This window comes from Cupressus sempervirens, chromosome 6 (assembly GCF_028749045.1).
Source record: "Cupressus sempervirens isolate cs-2001-9-10 chromosome 6, ASM2874904v1, whole genome shotgun sequence".
Taxonomy (NCBI): Eukaryota; Viridiplantae; Streptophyta; class Pinopsida; order Cupressales; family Cupressaceae; genus Cupressus; species Cupressus sempervirens.
In genome coordinates this window covers 7,286,980-7,307,663 of record NC_143123.1, presented here as the reverse complement: position 1 = coordinate 7,307,663, position 20,684 = coordinate 7,286,980, and the positions used below count along the sequence as shown (strand labels likewise).

The 20,684-nt window shown below is 32.7% G+C and overlaps 1 pseudogene; it reads right to left on the bottom strand.

The window, feature by feature from the left end:
• The window catches only part of LOC149550732 (triacylglycerol lipase OBL1-like), a 94,859-nt pseudogene that overhangs the window by 31,009 nt on the left and 43,166 nt on the right, over positions 1 to 20,684 (bottom strand).

Sequence of the window (20,684 nt, the reverse complement as noted above, 5' to 3'; positions counted from 1 at the left end):
AGCATATAGAGACTAATGAGTGTCCTAGACTAATATATTCCCTAAGTGACAGAATGGTACACATTACAATCTTGTGACCTCTAAGTCACATCCAACACTCAAATAATAAATTAGTAATTAAATAAATAAAGGCATATTAGTGTGCATGTTAGAGAATATGAAAAATTTAAATATTTAACTCAAAAATAAAATAAAAGCCAAGATTGATCTTGACCGCCCTTCTAGAGTAGCCCCCAACACTTCCTAAGCCATCATAATGTAAAAAGTTTTCTCCACTCCTCAAGGTGTATTGTTAAATCTAACATTCATTCTGACATGTCATATCAAAACTTTTATCCTTGAGCTCGCCTCCTTGAAAAGGGGTTTCATCCCCATTAATATACTTGGGTGCATAGGAGAAAGGGTTTATGTCACATCCTTGTCTTATGCACTAGTCATCCCCTTCTTGCAGCAGTTATCACGTGTTCCAAAGCATAGGGAGTAGACTTGAAATTTCTTGCAGCAGTGGTCACATGTTCCCAACCATAGATAGTCAACTTGAAATTAAGGGGGAGTGGGATAGCAATCCCAAGGGATTTGTACTTAGGAGAATGTCAAGTTGACATTTAATATGACTTGTTCACATTAGGATTGTTGATTGGAGGGATGGGAAAAAGATGTCCTAAGGCTTGGATTAGTCAAAATTTTGCACATGACCCACGTGGGACCTTGTGGGGACCACGTGTAGGAAGAAATGTAGCCTTGGTAAGAGTTAGGGAATGATGAGGATTTAAGATAGATAGGAGATTCACCCTTTAGATTTGTTTTTATTTTTATCAGATAATTATTTAATCATTTCAAGTCTTGAATAGAGGATAATGACACTTAGTGTATTTGAGCTTAGTTTAAGGGTAATGTTTATATCAAGGGGCTCATTTAGAAACATGTAACAATTAAACCATATGGTAATGGAAAAGCTCAATATAGGAAAATAAATTAAATGAAATAAATAAGTTTACAAGAATGCATATATAATTGAACATGATTTTAAGTACGGAGGGTTTAATTAAAGTAGTGTTAAGACTGTAAATTAGGATAGTTGGATGTAGATATAATACGGTTAATATGAAGTAAGTTGTCAGGATGACGTGATTGGAGAATCAAGGATAAGGATGGATGGTGGATTAAAATAATAACTCAAATCTAGTTTTATCTAGTCAATAAAGCACATTGATAGATAAGAGTTACTAGATAGAATTGAATGCATGACAAACCTGTGTAGATGTTGGATTTAATGTCAAGTGAATTTTATATTTGGCTTGAGGGAATGTTAGTTAGTTAATGAATGTTGTGGATTCAATTGAAGATATTAGTAGAATATCAAAGTCGATAGAATATATATACCAATTTGAAAATGTAGTGTAGGAATAAAGCATTAGTTAGCTAGTATGTAATAAGGGTCAATAGGCATTTCATTAGAGGTAGCTCGTCAGCTCATTTACCCTATGTATAATTAATGATAATATGATTCATGTACACCACATTTTACTATGTTAGTTGCATGAAATGATGAATACATATATGTCAAAATGAAAAGGTATGTTATATACAAACCTTATTTATACGCTTGCACCTAATCCTTGCATAAACAATTCATCTAACAAATTTAAATTGACACACTCAATACGATGATATAGTAGGATGTGTTTAAATACTGATAGTGAATTATTATTGAGTTAAGTACTTTGAATTGGCCCTTAGACTTACTAAGAGTTCCTCATTTTATGTGCTTACTAATTCGTACTATGAAACTACTTTGAATCTTAACATGCTTTGATAATAATAATATTGATAGTGAGAAAGTGAGCTTATGGTGAATAATTAGATGTAATAATGTAAAAAGTAAATGTAATACTATAGTAATTATAGTAATTAACATAGTAAATGTAAAATCATGGCAATGTAGCTAAATTAGTTAGTAGTTGATGAGCTAGATAGTTAGTAATTGTCTTTTGTTAGAGTGAGTTTAATTTATGTATTGAAATAGTAATTTTTGTGTTTAGGATACTATAGTGAGTGCTAATTTTGTGAGGAAGAAATGTTGATAGAATGCATAAGGATGACTAAATAGAGTAAAGAGGGAGAAAATGACTCAGTATTGGTCCAATCTTTGAGAGGACCAGTAAGATATGGATGCAAGCACATGATACACGTTTGGCACATTAAAAAAATTGTTTATTCCATAAGTTGTGTATAGTATGTGGTAATGATGGATACTATCAATACAAGTGGCCCCTTCTCCATCATGTAGACTTTGAAGCTACCTTTGGGGCATTACTTTTCTAATTTCCAATGGTTAGATCCGATATAGTGTGGTAGATAAGTGCACATTTTCTTATTTGACTAAGGGTGCTCATGTGATGAGTACTAAATCTAAATTCTCTAGATACGTGTGCTTAATCGATTAAGATATACTACATTTACACACCATATAGTAATTGTCACATTAATATATATTGTAATGATTAATGAATGTGTGTACATTGGTAATGAGGATAATAAGTAATTCTGATCCCCTTCCCTTACATGCTAGAACCATGACCTCGTCCATATGATACAACCGACAGACCCTAATAGAATATTAGTATCAGAGGCTTGTTAGGATATGAATTGCCTCACTAATTTATGAGTTTTGTATCTTGAACTTTCTCTTTTGACTTGTGATGCTAACTTGAACTAGATTGTCATCCAATCTATTTGAAAACCACCTGTGACTAAAATGTTACAACTGGATGACACTATCCACATGAGTCTTGAACTCCTATTCAATGATAACCTTTTTTTACAATATGTAATTTCTTATGCAACTTCATAAGCTACAAAAAAAATTTTAAAAAATAAAAAATTGTTGTGTTTTTACTAGTAAAATTTAGGGCATGACACATGATCCACAATAAATTGAACAATACTAGATACTAAATTAATATGTATATCATTGTGCACATAAATGACAAAAATATATATCAAAATACATGTATCCATAGACAAAATTTTACAAAAATATATATCAAAGATCATGTATCCATAGACAAAGTACTCAAATATATATCAAAATACATAGATACATATACAAAATGTGGCTAATCATGCCATCAGAATGTGTATAATATCAATGTTTCTGTATACAATGTGGCATATGCCATCTCAAAATGTCTCATGATGCATCCTACAAAAACTATACTATCCTAGGGAGCTGGTGGATGATCAAATTGCAGCCTCTTCGCTGCACTAGATGGATCAGATGCCTCCTACATAAACAAAAAAGGAAAACCCAAAGTTAGACTACTAAATTTATATGATTCTACGTATCTAACATTGAATTACTAAAATGCATAATGATCTTTTTTGTAATGGAGATTAATACTATCAAAATTTTATAATAAATACCTCTCTTGTCGACCTCCTACGCCGGTCAGGAGTCCTCTTGTATGCCCTCGGCAATGCTGGTACCTCTCTGATTGTGGGCCATATATGTTCAAATACCTTTGTCAGATGAATCTAAAATTTAAACTATAACATTATAATTCATAGCATGCTAAATTTATAACATATTTAATCATGAATTCAAACTACAACTTACTATTGTAGGCTCCTCCTCGAGAGTGAGTGGCCGCATCATCAAATCTACATAACTGTCCCGTTGGACCTCATGTGCACTAGGAGTCTCCTATGAGATACAAAATAGTAGTTGTTAATATCATGGAAATCATTTTTGAATTTATTTATGAAGATAAGGATAATAAAAAATAAATGATACTTATGCATACAATGGGGCTCTCAGTGTGAGTGGAAATCCCTAATGGTCTACAATGCGAAATCTGTATAGGCTCATCACCAGTAGTGACGCCCTATATATAATAAAGAATGTAATTAAATGAGATTACCACAAACATTTTACAAGAATGCATCAATATTTAATCAAATAGAAAGTGCCTAATTACCTTTCCTTTGTCAGTGTGTGTTGGCTCACCCTCTGCACTTTGTCCCTCTAGGACAGGTGCTACCTGCAAGATAAAAGAAAGATTAGCAACCATATATGCTACAATATCAAATAGAAAAAAAAATGCGAACACAACATAATATACCGTAGATGTCTCAAGGCCAAATGAAATGGCTGAGAGTGCGGCATCATCAATCTGTCTGAGTTCCTCTTTGGTCATCAACTAAACATGAATGAAGATCACATACATATAAAAGTCAATATGGCTTAAAAATTAAAATTACTCTATTATAAAAATTAACTTTAAATCACATATGTCATAAAAAATATATATATATATACACATACCGACACTGAAGGATTCCATGCCTCTGCATTCCCCTCCTCTCTCGCATCAAGGTCTGTAGCCCCTACATGTGTGTTTGGTGTATCCTTGTCTAATACAAAATAATACTAAGGAAGATCACCTATGGGACCCAAGAAAATATTCTTGCACGTAATGCAAGTGTGAGGCACACAAACATGTGATGAGCTAGTCGATGATGAACTAGCACCAGCATCATCAACACAAGGAGGCAAGATTGACCTAACCTGAGATATCATTATGCTACTCAACCTATGAATGGCTTTGATAGTCTGAGAGCTAGCCTCTATCATAATATCTAGATGTTGCACTCAAGGAGGAGGGGAGATATAAGGTGGGGGGACAAAAGTGCTAGCTTTCTTCCGTTGGGAAGAGGGTCTATCCTGAGGAGCTCCTAGTCCTAAGCCCATGTTGGGCTTCATGCTCCAATAGTCCACTTTAAGTTTCAACACAAATTTAGCATATAATTTTCTAAGAAAATAAAATGGTATGTCTAAATTTCCATGTGGAGGGATATCAAAGACCATCCACCAACGATCCTAAAAGTTTGCATGTATGGCATTATTTGTGCACCATTTAATCGATAGTTTGGATTTTTTTTGGGTCAACTAGTAAATCCATTTTTGGGTTTGCAAAAAGGCTGGTCAAATTGTCTTTGCTTATGTTGAGGGCCGCAACCTCATCATAATCCAAACCATCATCAAACATCTCATGCATTTGATCACGCCAACGAAGAGTGGCATTTTGTTGGTTTGTAAGGGTTTCAATGTTATCCACTATGGTGTTTAACGTGGATAACATAGGAGCCAATGCGGGTACATTATTATATGTTCTATGCAAACCTCTCAACTCGGTGAGATTTTCATTTATGAAATCCTCGATTCGAGGAGCGTTTTGAGGGGGTAGAGGATCTTTGGTGGATGATTTTGTGGGGGTGCTAGAGCGTTTGGTGGGGGGTTAAGAGGAATATTATTCCTTGCCTCAGTGTCATCATTCTGATCAGTCAATCCTATTGAATTGCAAAACATAATACATATTAAAAAAAACTTAATTTTAACCTTTTTTTTCAAAAAAACACTAGATTCAACTAAAACAAACAAAATCATGCTAAAATCTATCGAATTTAGATTAAAAATTAGTTCAAAAAACAAAATAAAATTACCTTAATATCCAATATCCGATTTTGTATCTGATATCTGGTCACGTGGCAATACTAGCCCTCAAAATGTGAGAAATAAGGGCACGCGGGTCTGTTCTTTTTTTTAATGTATGCTACAAGTATCGGATATCCAATACTATATCGAATATCTAATATTAGATCGGATATTCGATATTGGATCGGATATCCGATCTCACCCATATCTTATATTTTATATATAAGATATATAACATATTTTATATTTTATATATAGCTTTGAAATATTATATTTTATATATATATTATAATATTAAATATTATATTATATTATTATAATATAATATTATTATTATAGTATAATATTATACGATTATAATATAATATTATTATTATTATATTATAGTATTATTATTATTATTATTATATTATATTTAATAATATTATATTATAATGTATTATACTATTATAATATAATGTTTTTATATTATTATAATATTATAATAATAATGTAATATAATTATCAGATATCCGATATGGCTTGGCCTTTCCTTCTAGGCTTGGTACCTGGATAGGTGAAAAAAAGTTAGAGTGGATTTTGAAGCGCTTTTAGACGTGTTCAAACTCTATTTTTTTCACATCGCCACTTTTTGGCACACCATGATCCTGCACATACCCACCACTTTCTTAACTTCTTCTAAGGTGATGGGTTTGATTAGATTTTTGTTATCTTCTTGAGTGACAACTTTAGGGATAACTTTCAGAAGACTGGATTGCGCAACATAATTTGGGCCTTTATGGTTATTCAATATATCCTAAAAATATTTAACAAAGGTGTCTGCTATTTCCCCTAGTTTTTTAGTTAAGACACCTTGCTGATTTTTAATACAAGTGATTCTTCTCTTAGCTCTATTGTATAGGGCGGAGTTATGAAAAAATTTGTATTATGGTCACCTTCTGCCAGCCATCTTTCTCTTGATTTCTATCTCAAGAATATCTCTTCTTTGGAAAGTATAATTTCTTGTTTAGCTAGCAGTTCCTTTTTGAGAAGGTAGCTGTTATTATCCATGCCCTTGCTAATTACTTCTGAGTTCAATTCTTTGAGTTGGTTTGCTATGTCCAATTTTTCTTTGAAGATGTTATTAAAATATTCTCTATTCCACCTAAGGATATGTTCCTTAAGCATCTTTAATTTGTTAATGAAGACAAACATTTTAGACCCTTCACAGCTATCTTGAGTCCACCATAGTTTGATGTTATTGAGAAAGTTTGGGTCTAGGAACCATATTTTCTTGCACTTGAATGGGTTTCTAGCCGGTCTAAGAGGCTCAATGAATTTGAATCTGATAGGGAAGTGATCAAATCCAGCTATGGGTAAAATAGAAGATTGAATATTTAAATTGTTGATATCCAACTCACCCTTTATCATAAGTCTATCAAGTTTTTTTGCTATATAAGCAAAGTCCTTTCTCCAATTGTTCCAAGTATAAATGCCATTATTGGTAGAAGAGTCAATTAGATTATGCATAGCACACCACTCTTTAAAAACTTTAGATGCTTGTGATAGCACCTGAGTACCTCCTACCTTTTCATTAATATCTAGAATAGTATTAAAGTCACCTCCTAATAGAAAAAAATCATTCTTTTGACTATCCAAGAAATGACCAATTTCTTCCCATACTAATTTTTTATCAAAATTATTAACTGGACCATACACATTTTTGACTATGAAATTAAGATCTAATTTTAGACTTTGAACCTTACCACTTATCCAATTATTAGAACAATTGAGAATACTAATACCAACCTTCCTTGGATCCCAAAGGATGCCCAGACCCCTAGAGGCTCTTGAAGATTCTTGAAGCACAGAACACCATACTCCAAGCAACCTACTTAATTTATCTATTTTGAATAAATTTAATTTAGTTTCTTGGATTAAAACAACATCAAAGTTAAAAGATTTGAGGTTATGTTTTAATAACCTCTTTTTGCTAGGGGCATTAAGACCCATAGCATTCCAAGTAGTGAGCTTCATACCTGATCAGGAAGGCACTTCCCCTTCCCATTTTAGAAAATTTGATCTATCTTCTATTGTTCCTTACTAAGACCCTCTTCTTCTCTAAGTTCCTTCAGAGACTTCCTTCCTCTTTTTCCCTTTATCTTGCCACAACATGGGGACTTAGGCCCTTCTTGAGACGTGTGAATGCTTAGCTGATCTAGGTTAATTTTTGTTGTCTATATTGTATCAATTTTTCCTGATAGAAGTTGTTCCTGATCCTCTAGATTCACTTCTAAAATAATTTGTTTAACAAGAGTAGATTGTTTTGTAAATGCTAAAGCCATGTCTTCCATTTGAATGTTTAATATGTCTCTTCTAAGATCTGCACATGAATAGGTTTCCCCTCCTAATTGGAGGATCCTCTGGATAAGTTCTTCCTTCTAGGCTATCGAAGTTTTGTCAATTTTTTCAGGATTGAATACTTGGAGTAATTCATCAGTAAGTTGATCAAACTTCACTCTTTCCATCTCTATCAAATCTAGTTCAGCATTTGAAGGATCCATGAAGCTTTCCTTATTCAAAAATTCTTGAAGCTCTTCAACTGGTATATAAACTACCTGTTCACTGTCTTTGTCTACATACTGAAGCCTATTGGTAGGAGTGAAAGGCGAACTACTGGTAGCAGCTAAAGTTTTCCAAAACTTATTAAATTTGATAGGGGACTCCACTGTATTATCTTTCAACCAAGGCTGATTTGGTTGGGGAGAGATTGGATCCTTTTGATGTTCTTTTTCACTACTTGCCCTGCATGAAGTAAACAACATGAGGTTTTCAAGCTCCTCTAGTTTTCTTCCTTAAGTGTCCTCTAAGAAACCTGCTTGTAGAGGGGTAGAGATCTCTTCTGGATGCATCTCTTCATTTGTTGGATATACTGTATTTTTTGAGCCCTTCTCATAAGATGTCTCTATTAGTCTTTCTTGAGAGGGAGAATTAGCCCTTGGAGCTTCCTCCCTATTTTCAAAAGGTTCCTGGCCTTGAGATGTCTAAACTATTCTATCTCTAATTTTCCTTCTTTTGTTCTTCCTTTCATTTTTACTTTCTTTCCTATTATCCGCAATGATGCTCAGTAACTTGGGCCTATTGGAAGTATTGGTATAATTATTGTCATGATTGTCCTCATCCCTATTAACAATCTCTTGGAAAGATATGTCCTTGATTTCCAAAGGATTTTTATCCAGAGGGGAACTATCATCCTTATTTGTTAATCTATCTGCCTTGCCTTTGTGGCACTTTACTCTTTGTCTCGTCCTATGATTTTCCTTAAATGGAGTTGAATCAAACAAATCTAAACTCATTCTTATGAGACATTCCTTGGGCGTCTGATCTCCTCAAAGAATCTTGATATGTCTTCTTCTGATTAGAGGAAGGAACTCACAAAGATCCAAAGTTGTGTCCATCATGTTGAAAGATTGACTTCTTTCATCATCAAGTTTGATGATATCCAAGATTTTCCCCTCATATTTGATGAATTCCAAATCATATTTAGATCTATTAGTAATGAGTTTTAAGTGTTTTTTTTTTTGGATTCATTAATATGACCATTGATTAGTAGTTTTACATTATTGCTTATTTCATATGCCAAATCCAATCTGATGAGGTTTCCTAAAAATCTACCAATCCTTTTTAAAATATTGATGTGCTTTAATTCTGGAGGTAATGAGTGAACTACATACCATGAAGGAATTGTAAAATCTAAAGCACTTTCATTACAATTAGGAATCCAATCCAAAAAAATGAACAACATGACCTTTGAACATACATCTAGAGGCCTTCAGGAAATCTTTCATAACTAAATCATCATAGTACCAAAAATTAAAAAATTTATCAATGAATTTAGAAATACATACCTAGGCACCACAGAACTCATCAAGTCATTCGATCAATCTCTGTAAATTAGAGGTAGGGCCATTCCCATAAGTGAAAAGGCCTACCTCTTGAAATTCATCCCATTCATCTTCGCTGACTTGGTCACTGATGATGTGAACTATGTCATTGAATGTCTTTGAGGAATGATGGATGGAAGTGGAGAAGTTAAGGTTTAGATGGATTTTTTTACTAGCTTTGCGATGTGAAGGGATGTAGGGTGGAGACAAAACCATGGGAGGGAAAATTGGTGAATGAGAAGGCATTACTAATTTAAGAAGATGAGAAGAAACCTTGGACCTTGGACAAGGTGAAATCTGATTGATCCTGACATACTTGGTTGAATTGAACACTGCAATTTTCTTGTCTAGGTTTGAAATTGAGAAGATTTTAGGAGGTATATCTTGCATAGTTTTAAATTTCATGTGCTCCTCCTTCTCCAATTGTAGCTCTGTCAAGGGTGCAAAATAATTCAAAGTGTGAACTTTCTTTGTGTCACGATAGCCTTGATCTCCTGCCTTGCTTCAAGCAAGATGGTTGGATGAAGATTTGTTGGATGAATTGGACATCTGATGATGGTGCCCAGGGTGATTCCTTCCACTGATCCTAGCGAAGGACTTAGGGTTTTTAGCTACTTGTTTATGATTTGCATTTTTGCAAAATACTTTCTGCTTGCCATTTTCTCTTCAATTCACGAGACATTTTTAATAATATATTTATTAACTTAATTAATCACATTATCTAGAGTTTATTATTAAAATAAAACTGCTAAATAATTATTGTTAAATTAAATGGAAATACATCAAAAATAGAACTTTAATAAAAAATTTAAATTTAATTTTTTTATTTAATTAATTTCTTAATTAATTAAATATAACTAAATATTGAATTTTCTTTATTAAATTTCCATTAAATTAAATCATTAAATTATCTTTTAATTTGGTTTAATTATAACAAAAAATCACAAGAGACCCACAAAACCAAATGTGACAACTCAACTAAAAGTCAAAGAATAAAGTCAAATTCCAAGGTTAAAGTCACAAATTCATGTCACTTGATTAATTCAAAAAGGTGAAACTAACTCAGATACTTGTCATATTTTGTAGGACAATTGGCTTAGGGTTTAGAATTTGGACTCAAGAGTTATCTCCCCACTTATACCATTGAGATACTGTGATAGGGTATGCTCATTATGGAAATTCAGGAAGTCGATACCCACTACCTGCAATCTGCATAAAATCTACACATGTATAGACACAAATTTCTAAACTAAATAGGCAATGGCAGGAAGTGGTTCACCATGTAGATCCTGACTAGCAGGTGACTACGACTCCCTTCCTCAACCACATTAGGAATGTCAATCATAAAGAAAAAATACAAGCACACCATACACATGCAAGTATGGGGTAAGTATCCCTAGAAACTGCATAAAAATCATTCATCTAACTAACATCATTAAATAACTGAAATCACTAACTAAACATACATATATCATCATTGAAACAATCATAAATACCTAAAATAATTAACTCACCACATATATCAATTGAATATGAAAAATATTTAATCTAATATGGTAAGAAAGTACCAATAATCATAAAACATAATCATAGAATAGGCTTAAAACAATTTGGCAAACAAATATGAAAAGTCAACTAGGGGTGGGCATTACATCTACTCCCCATAAAAATCATTGAGAACTAATCAAAAACCAAAACTTCTTTTCCTTAATGTGTAGAATGGAGTCTAGTCTTTAAAGAAATGACTTGTTGCAAAATCAGATGAAGGAGCTAAAATCTAACCCTCAAATACTATTTAGAGAGAGAGAATGGACACACATTGAAAATAAATTATAGTTGAAAGGCTTAAAATAGTCTTCAAAATAAATTATATAGCTACATAACTAACATAGATATCTACAATATCATATAACCTAATTTTATCGATGTTCAAGAATGGTGAAACTTGATGGAGAGCACACAAGAAAAATCATGCATTTTTGGTATGCTTGATGGAAATCATGTTTGATACTAGTTTGAAATGAAAAAACCTTTGGGTTCGATCTCTAATGTAAATCCAAGCCTTAGGTTTGGTGAATTTGAATGCATTATAAAGTGTGTATGTGCTATAGTGTGTGCACGCTATGTAAACAATAGTATGATCACCCTATAGTGCATACACACTATAGGCCATGCGCCCTACTAAGGACACTTGCATAGCCAAAAGAGGAGGGAGGTAGAGAAGGTGATATGAAGAGAAACATAGAAAGTGAAGAGTATAAAGAGAAGTAGAGAGAGGATTTCATGGAGAGAGAGAGAGAGGGGGGGGGGGGGTGTAGAATAGAGATAGGAAAAGAGAGATTTTGGGTAGGATGCCTAGATAAGAAGATACAGATTGGATGGGATATAGAGAGTGACTACTAGAGTGTAGGATGGATATATGAAGAAAAAGAGAGGAAAGGATAGGATGGAGAGTGATCTAGAAGGGGATAAAAATATAGATAGTGGATAGGATATATCTAGTAGAGAGAGAGAAATAGAGAGAGGATACTCCATGCATATAGGAAGAGGGTGTGGATAGGATAGAGAGGAAGAGGGGAAGAAATTAGGGGATATAAAGAGGGATATAAAGAGAGATTGACAGAATATGATAGAGAGAAAGTGAGAGAGAATGGTATAGAATGGAGCACTTGAGAGGATACAATGGAGAGAAAGAGATTAGGGATGGGGAGGGAGATTGAGAGAGAGAGAGAGAGAGAATAGATGATAGGAGGAGAGAGGGGACAAGATAGAGAGAGTGAGAGAGTGATGGGTGTTTGTGTGTGTGTGTGTGTGTGTGTGTGTGTGTGTGTGTGTGTGAGAGAGAGAGAGAGAGAGTAGGCATTAGGAAGAAGGAGAGGGGATAGTATGGAGAGAGTTCAAAATAGAATGAGAGAGTGATTGGTGTGTGTCTATGTGTGTGTGAGTGTGTGTGTGTGTGTGTGAGAGAGAGAGAGAGTAGGGGATATGAATAAGGAGAGGGTATAATATGGATAGAGTTCAATATGGAGTGAGAGTGATTGATGTGTGGGTGAGAGGAGATAGATAAAGAGAGAGGGGGGATATGATGGAGAGAAAGAGAAGAGATACTATGGAAAGAAAGAGAGAGAGGGGTTAAAATGGAGAGAAAGAAAGAGAGAGGGGGGGGGGGGATACGATGGAGAGGAGGATACAAGGGGATACAATAGAGATAGTGAGGTAGAGAAAGAGGGGGATAGGAGAAGGAGAGGGGATATTATGGAGAAAGTTTAATATAGATTAAAAGAGTGATTGATGTCTGTGTATGTGTTTGAGAGAGAGAGAGAGAGAGAGAAGGTTATAGCATAAGAGATCAAGAGAAGGTGATAGGATGTAGAGAAAGGATAGGAAGATAGAGGGGATACAATGGAGATAAAGATAGTAAGGGATAGGAAGAGAGAGGGGATACAGTGGAGAGAAAGAGAGTAGGGGATAGGAAGAGAGAGTGATTAATGGAGAGAGTGACTAGGGTTTAAGATACATAGAAATTGGTAGGAAGCTCACTCCGGGATAGAGAGAGAGAGAGAGAGAGAGAGAGAGAGAGAGAGAGAGAGAGAGACGTAGAATGGAGAGAGAGTGAAGAGAATGGGATATGAAGAGAAATATGTTTGGATAGGATGGAGAGAGAGAGAGAGAGAGAGAGAGAGAGAGAGAGAGAGAGAGAGAGAGAGAGAGAGAGAGAGAGAGAGATTGAGAGTGAGAGTGAGAGAGAATAGGATAGGATGGAAAGAGAAGGGGGTGGAAAACCTATAGGAGATAGGATGGAGATGAAGGGAGGAAAAGGTGTATTTACATAGCACACTCATGGTATATCACAAGTGTGCTACATGTAAATATACAAAAATTTAAATAATAATCTCACTATTTAAACAAGCCCACATTCTCTATTTTGTAATGTGCTCTATTCTATTTTAATGGCAGAAACATGGGTTTTGTTGTTTTGGAAGTCACAAAGCACTATTATTTGTGTTGGAAGTACCAATTTCAACCATTTTCTGCACTATTTCAAATATTAATCAACATTGCAACATATCTGAGGTTAGTGGAGTACTTTTTATATGTATATTATGACTATAGAGACAAATTGTATCATAATTTGGCAAGTTGTAATATATTGTATTCATAGATATTATTGTAATTTGTATGTTTGCATAATTTGATGTTTTGAAATTATTGCAATTCATATGTTTGAAATATTTGACATGTAGACACCATCATTATAATGTCAAGGAAGAAATCAAAAATTCAAACACCTGAAGAGAAGGAAAGAGATTTGGCAATTGAAATGGAAAAATGAGAGTGCTACATGAAAAAAGAAAATTGGAATCAATCAATAAAAATATGGCTTTGGAATAGGAACAAGAACTGCCAAGAGAAAGAAACAAAAATACAAAATCAGAAACACAAAAAGAATGAATGAGACTCTTACATTCAACAAGACAATTGAATTATAAAGGTATACCATCTTCCAAAAATGGAGTCTCATCATCATGTTATATTGAAGAGACACCATGTTGTAGGTTGGAGGGTGTGCACACTCCATCATGTCATGTTGAATGCACAACATCAACATACCACATAGGTGATATTTCATCTTTCGCATATTATTGCCAAGGCACATAATATTTGATTAAAGGTACACAATTCACCCACAATTATGTTGATGTTTAAACTATTGAGACTACTGAAGAGATTAGAACACCTTCTGCAATTCATTTTAGAAAGTCAAGATATTTTATTGATATTGATACTAATATTTTTCAATTAATGCCTAATAAGATTTGAATGTGTACTTGCCAAATAAAAGTTAATCGTATATAGAGATTATTCTTTGAAGAATTACATATGATGGGAAGATGTTAATTATTAGCTGAAATGGTGAAGAATTTAGAATTTAGGCCATCTTGAAGATTCTTGGGCTATGAAGAATGGATGATTCAAATGGAAAAAAAACATTTTAAAGAATGTAATGATTTCATATGACAAAGTGGGGGTTAAGTCATGCAACAAAGATAATAATATCAAAAGATGTGCACTTATAGATCAACAATCGTAAGCACCCATATGAAGAAAGATTGACGCATTAGAAGTACAAGAAAAATAGTGAAAATAGGTAGAGGTACCCTAATGACAGCCATCAGAAGGCAAGAAAGAGTGGAAGATTCAATAAAAATGAGTTATGAACATTTAGTGGTAAACTACCACAGAAGGATAAAGAAATTAGTGAACCTTTGAAATCATTAATTGAAGACTTTTGGATGAATAACACTCATGTTTCACCTAATCAAAGAGATTTGGTAAGAAGGAGGATTGGTAGTAAGAACCTTGATACACATTAAAAACATTTTTTGGATTCAACTCAAACACAATTCTTTGCAAAGTGTATTTTTATGTATCATCAAATTAAAATTATTCAAAGATATTTTGATATGGGTAAACCTTTTAATGTGAAGATTAATCACACACACACACACACACAACTTGTTGCTATAGGGTTCATATTGAATTTTCTAACCATTTTAATTTTTTTACGCATATATGAGTTTTTTTCATTCTAACTTTGTTAAATGCAGGAATGTAACATAAATGAGCCACCTATATCTTGAAGAGAATTTATTTCTACCATTCTATGTGAAAGAGGGGACAGTCAATTATTGATAGATAATACTAACATTATATGTCTTTGCCCATCATGTACAGAGGAATATTAAGATGGATGTGAGTCAACTGAATGGGTTGATGAATGACATTTACAAGTTTTTATTTCCGTCAACACCTATCGCCCTCGATGAGCATAGGAAATAGTAGACATTGAATCATTGATTGACTTTAACTACTTCTCTAATATGGTCCAACTAGGTTTGTGTGTGTGTGTGTGTGTGTGTGTGTGTGTGTGTGTGTGTGTGTGTGTATGTATATACACATATACATATATATATATATATATATGTATATGTGTATATATACACATATACATATATATATATATATATATATATATATGTGTATATACATATATATATACATATATATATACATATATATATACATATATATATACATATATATATACACATATACATATATATATATATATATATGTATATGTGTATATACATATATATACATATATATATACACATATACATATATATATATATATATACATATACATATATACATATATATACATATATACATATATATACATATACATATATAATATGTAACTTTGTTACTTTTAGCTAACCATTTGGTAGATTAATGAGAACATTATGTTTCTATCAAATTGCAAGCCTATTTTATTATGTGCTTGCACCTAAAAATAATGAAGTAGGATATATTATTATTTGTGTCATTGTGTCAAGAAAAAATAGAAACTAGATCACTCAGTTATAGATGGTGAAGGTTTAGAATATTTTATAGGTGCAATCATTGTAATTGGTACATGGCTTTTAGATGATATGGCACTACAACATTTGGGATCAAATTGCAATAGTAATTTGTGATGGTGGTGTGATTTTTTTAAAAAAAATTTGCAAGTGTGTCTAATGTTGTCATTATACCAATGTTGGCATTGTAATTGAACCTTTAGTATGATTATAAATAAATAAATAAAACACAACATTGATCACTCCCCATTTGTTTTGATTGATTGTGGAGAGTTATGTGCAAAAGAGTGTGGAGAGCTCCAAATGAGGTTGGAGAGATTTGAACGTTGGTGGAAATCAATGAAGATCTAGGATTTCATTTCCATGCCCTTGTGATCTCTGCATTTCATTTTTGCTCCCTTGTGATCTATGTGCCCTTCCTCTATGATTTTTTTGTCATGTTGTGCCCTTGTGTTCTTCATGCCCTTACTCTGCAATTTTCTTCAAGGGGAGAAGAGGTACCTATGTAAATTTTATTTTATTTTCCTTCTAAACATTTATCTATTTATATTTACCCTAGTAGGTGATTAGAGAATATTTTCTTTCACTTGGGGTCCTAAGTCAAAGATTTTCTAACATTGCACATGTCCATAGTAATGCAATTGTTAATCGGATAAAAGTCTTCCTTCAAATGGACCCAAACAAATTTGTTCGTGGAAAATGATCAGCTCTTAGTTAAAACCTTACATTCCCAATGAAAATTTGAGCCTCTTAATAGTGCTTGAGATAATGTATATCATTTCCTTTTGGGAAATCAAATTGATTGCTTTCATAGTCATCAATTTTTTTGCTTGGGCTCATTCATCGTGCCAATTAGAAATCATGTGGGTAAATCATTTTCAGCTACCAGGCTTTTTAATAACGTAATGGAAGTTTGTGACACTGAATTCAGAATTCTATGAACATAATTAATGCTTCCTCCATTGCCCCCCTTCCTCCTCCTATGCATAGTTCCAAAGTACTGATGCTCTACCAAACTCATTTGGCATATGATCCTTATCTTTAATAGATTTACAATACATTGACAGTCAACCTAATTTCGTAAAGATATTGACATAACAAGAACATTAACATTTTACCTTTCATATTTAAGATTCTAAATTGCTAAAAAATTTTAAAAAATCACCCAACTAACAATTTTGATCCAAAGAGAATACCCATTTTAATACCAATAGGTGGCATCAAAATGTAGGTGGGTTGTTCTTGCTACTAGAATTCAATCATTTTCCCCAAATCTATATGTAATGTTAAATAATTTCAAATTAGTGTAAATATAACCTCCAAAACATTTCTTTATTTTTTTAATTAGATCCAACCCTCTAGGAAAAAAAAACTTAACTATGTATTTGATACACAAGTGGCACTTCTATTTGTTACTTATACTAACACATCTTATGGTGGATTGTAAATGATTTCATGAATAAAACTAACTTCATTAATCCAAAACCAATAACATCTCCATACCATCACAATAAAAGGTATAACCACATGATTCAAAAACTTGTAACTAAACCCAAATACCTCATCTTCAATATTCTAACTTGACTTATATTTGTTCTCATCAAACTATCAATGCTTTGAATATTCTACTTAGTCACTGGAACACCCAAAAGAATATATATGCACATACAACTCACTCAAATAATTTACATGAGTTATGTAGTTAATTCTATATTGGCATATTATTTCTTTAAACAGTTTCATCTATGATTCATCTTAAAGCATATTCATAACAATAATTTGGAGCTTTCAAAACATAGAGTATGATTTCTAGCTACAATTGAACTATTTTCCTTAGCACATGGTGATGTTAATTCAGCTTAATTATGTCTTACCATATTAGTTTATCTCTTCAAAGAAAAAACTCTAGACTTTCATTTGATCTTCAATTTCAACATTGTTCTACATTTGTAGCGCATGCATCCAATGTGGTAATGTACTCACTACTCAGCCAATACTTATAACTAACACTTTAAATTGGTACTAGTTATAATGAATCCAATCTGAGTGTATCATCAAACCATTAATATACATTTAAAATTATAAAATTCTGAATGATCACATAGTAGTAATCTCCTACACATTCAATACCAAAAATATCACACAAGTTGATCCTAGAGGTGATTTCCTTGGCAATTTACCTCCACATCAACCAACAATAATACCACTCATCTCATGCCTCTAATTAATCTCTTTCACCTTTTCTCTAACAACATGAAACTTTGGCTCTAATATCAAATCATATGGAGAGATAGAGCATGTAGAATAGATTGAGTAGATAAAATATAAAGGGTGTTTCCTTCAAAATATTTTCATTGTACTTCTCATTCATTGATAATATTTTGTTTGATACATAATATTTTTTCTTGGTCACTCACATGCTATGAAAAAGGGTAACACCACCTTTACCAACTCATAACCAAAAAAAATAACTTGGAAGCTATCACAAAGGGTAACATCACCTTTACCAACTCATAACCAAAAACATAACACCACATTTTTCGAGCTTTTCCCTCCAAAAGATTGATAATTGAGAAGTTGGGAGACAATCATCCTACCATTTATTTAATTTCTCAATTTTTTGAAGGACATTTTTTTATGTGGAATGGTGGTTGAACATATTAAAACATGAATTAGGTTCTTCTCAACAATATCATGATTTCCCTTCTTTCTACTTAAGTTGTGGAGAAAATGGAACGGCTAAGCTTATGTAAATTGAAGTCGGATTGAGTTTTTTGCAAATGCATATAAAGATTTAATTTTAGAAGGAAAGTAGATTATCATTTTTCTTTTATATTTTTAATTAATGTTAGGGGATTTTAGAAATGTGATTTAAAACTTTTTTAAATTTTTTTGTAATATAGATACATACATGCATGCATACATATGTACATACATACATACATATAATATATACATACATACATACATATACTACACACATGTATACATACATACACATATATATTTATGTATGTGTGTGTGTGTATACACATGTATATGTATGTATACATGTATATATATACACACACGTTTGTGTGTGTCTATGTATGTATATATACAGAGAGATATTTCTTAAGGTGCTTATTACATCTTAACATGGCAAAAAAATTGATTCAGCTGGATACATATTCCAGAATCCAAATAATATAATAATAAAACTCACTCAACCTGAGCTAAGTGACTTACCTCAAGATCTTGCACAATAACAATGTAGACTAGGAAAAATGGGTAGAGTTCACAAGAAATTTTACAAATACATATCATAGTAGATATTTTTTAAAGAAAGAAACAAGCCCAAATCAATCCTTCAATCTATAGACAATAAATGGCATTTTAGGGCTCTAAAATCATATTATATTGAAAGATTGAATCAAATCTACAATATTAGAACATTCAAAATTATTAGACATGAGTAGCTGCAAGTGTAATGATTATCAAACTTGATAGAAGGAATTGTTACTAGACTTGACATAAGGAATGTGTGTGTTCTCTGATAGTTACCGAGCTTGTATTATGGATATGGTTTCCAAGAATTTGTTTCAAGAATGAGATAGGTTTAACCCCATACAATATAACCTATTGGATAACAAGGGTTCAAAGGCATTTCATTCTCAAGAAATGAAATAAAATATAGATTTTATAATGCACCTACAAACAAGGCTTTTGAATTCATTTAGAATGCTCTTAAAATGATTTTCCATGTAACATATAAAATAGAGAAAGAGTAGATGAATAAAAATGGTAACTAATATACTATTTTGATTGGTGAGAATGTATTCTTTTTTGTACAGCTTTACATCATTTGGAAGAAGCTCTACAACATACCATTCCTATGATATCCATTTTAAGATCTAGAGAAATAGCGCATATGATATTTGTTGAGCTTCATTCAAAAAATTGTACATTTTCTCTTCATTATATGTTTGGTTTATCAATGATTTCCTCTAGTTCAATTATGGTGCATCTCAACTAGTTGTTCCAATGATGCAATCGCCCATTTATCTCTAGATTGTGCAAGCACTTATTGTTCTACAAAGCCTAGATAGATACTGATAGTTCCAAACTCATAAACCAGAAGATCATCATGTGTGTATTCCACTTTAGGGAAAAATTGGATGTCATGTTCTAGTGCATATGTTTCAATCACTTCCTTTAAACTCAACTAAGGTGCACCCATGGAATTATTTAGGTGAATCCCACTGGCCATGGAAGCTAAGGCTTTTTTTTGAGCATATGTTGTTGCTGCTTTTTGTTGTTGCTCTATCACCCTAAGATAGCTTATATTATCTCTAACCCTAGATTGTTCATCAATCATACACTCTATAGCATGATTCATCATTTCAAGGGCTACATTTAGTTGACTTCTTATCCTCTCACTAGCAAGAAGCTCGGGGAAAAACAATCCTTTCCACCCTAAAAACCACTATGTTACTTCATAAAAATTAGGATTTGAACAAAGCCAATGCTACAAAACCTCTTGCCACTTTGAAAAAAATGTTGCCTCCAAAATTCCAACCATATGATAAATGGGAATAGAAAATGCATTGGCCTAGTTGTTGATTAGTTGGGTTGATTATAAATTCTTACTACAATACTTTATGGATTCTATCCAATGCTCCTATAATATTCTCTATGTTGTCTAGTTTTTGTTTCTATCTTGCAATCCCTTTTTGAAGCCTCCCCTTCTCCTTCTGGTATATTACCACAGACTCTCACTTGTGCCTTAAATTCTAATCAAACTTATAAATATCTAACTCTACCATATCTAAAATCAACTTCACATTGTATTGTAAC